The sequence below is a fragment of the Genypterus blacodes genome, unplaced genomic scaffold (assembly GCF_046128005.1).
Source record: "Genypterus blacodes isolate CSIRO-AG114 ecotype Tasmania unplaced genomic scaffold, CSIRO-AGI_Gbla_v1 ptg000027l_1, whole genome shotgun sequence".
Classification (NCBI taxonomy): Eukaryota; Metazoa; Chordata; class Actinopteri; order Ophidiiformes; family Ophidiidae; genus Genypterus; species Genypterus blacodes.
The window spans coordinates 3,736,561-3,737,469 of NW_027466840.1; the positions used below are offsets into that span (position 1 = coordinate 3,736,561).

A 909-nucleotide genomic window follows, 5' to 3' on the forward strand; every position below is an offset into this window, starting at 1 on the left:
ATGTAAAGCACAAATGAAAAAGAATAAAGAAAATGCCACTAGTTGTTTGTGTTCAAGGGCAATTTTAGCAGCCTGTTATTAAACTGACAAACTAAATACAAAAAACACAAAAGCCGGAGCTCTAAAATCCAACAAAAATATACAGTAAGTCTACATGATGTCTAATAGGGAATATTGCAAGGGGGTTATTTATCCAATTAAGCCCACACAGACTTGGTTTGGCTTTTGAGCTAAATTTGATCACATTGTAAAACATAAATGACTACTTCCAAGTGAAATATCAATAAAAACTTGACATTAAGGGGACTTCCAGGTCTCCTGAAGTAAAGACCATAACCCAGACTGTCTAGTGAGTGGCGCTGTAGCACCAGGCAGGAAAGGAACATTTCTATTTCATTTCACATCCATGTTTGTGGAGGTGGAAGAAGGAAAATAATGGAGATATTAATGTTGTAACTAATCATCACATAATTCTTTCTCGGTTTGTTTGATAATTTATTTTTTGAGTCCTCACAATGACAGTGTGTGGTTCCATGGTGTAATGGTTAGCACTCTGGACTTTGAATCCAGCAATCCGAGTTCAACTCTCGGTGGAACCTCACAATTTCAAAACTCTTTGGTATAATTGAAGGTCTATCTTTTCTTCATAGTTCATGAACTGATACATTTAGTGCATTGTGTTTCTGTGTTGAGATAAATGCCCACAGCCTAGATGTGTCTCTCAATATAATTTTGTGTTTAATTGTAATGTTTCTAGCACAGCAATGAATCACTCCCATATGGGGACTAGGAGTTGGCAGTTCAGTATGATGATGACAACCAAGTCTTCATCATGGCAACACATCCGCCCTCTGCGTGTCTCTACACACAGCTGCATATGAGCCGGAACTGCATTGTTTTTATGTTTCA

The 909-nt window shown here is 37.5% G+C and overlaps 1 non-coding gene across 1 annotated transcript; it reads left to right on the plus strand.

The window, feature by feature from the left end:
- Positions 1 to 527: 527 nt before the first annotated feature.
- On the plus strand, positions 528 to 599 carry trnaq-uug (transfer RNA glutamine (anticodon UUG)). The gene has a single exon. It is a non-coding gene; the product is annotated as a tRNA-Gln (tRNA).
- Positions 600 to 909: the final 310 nt, after the last annotated feature.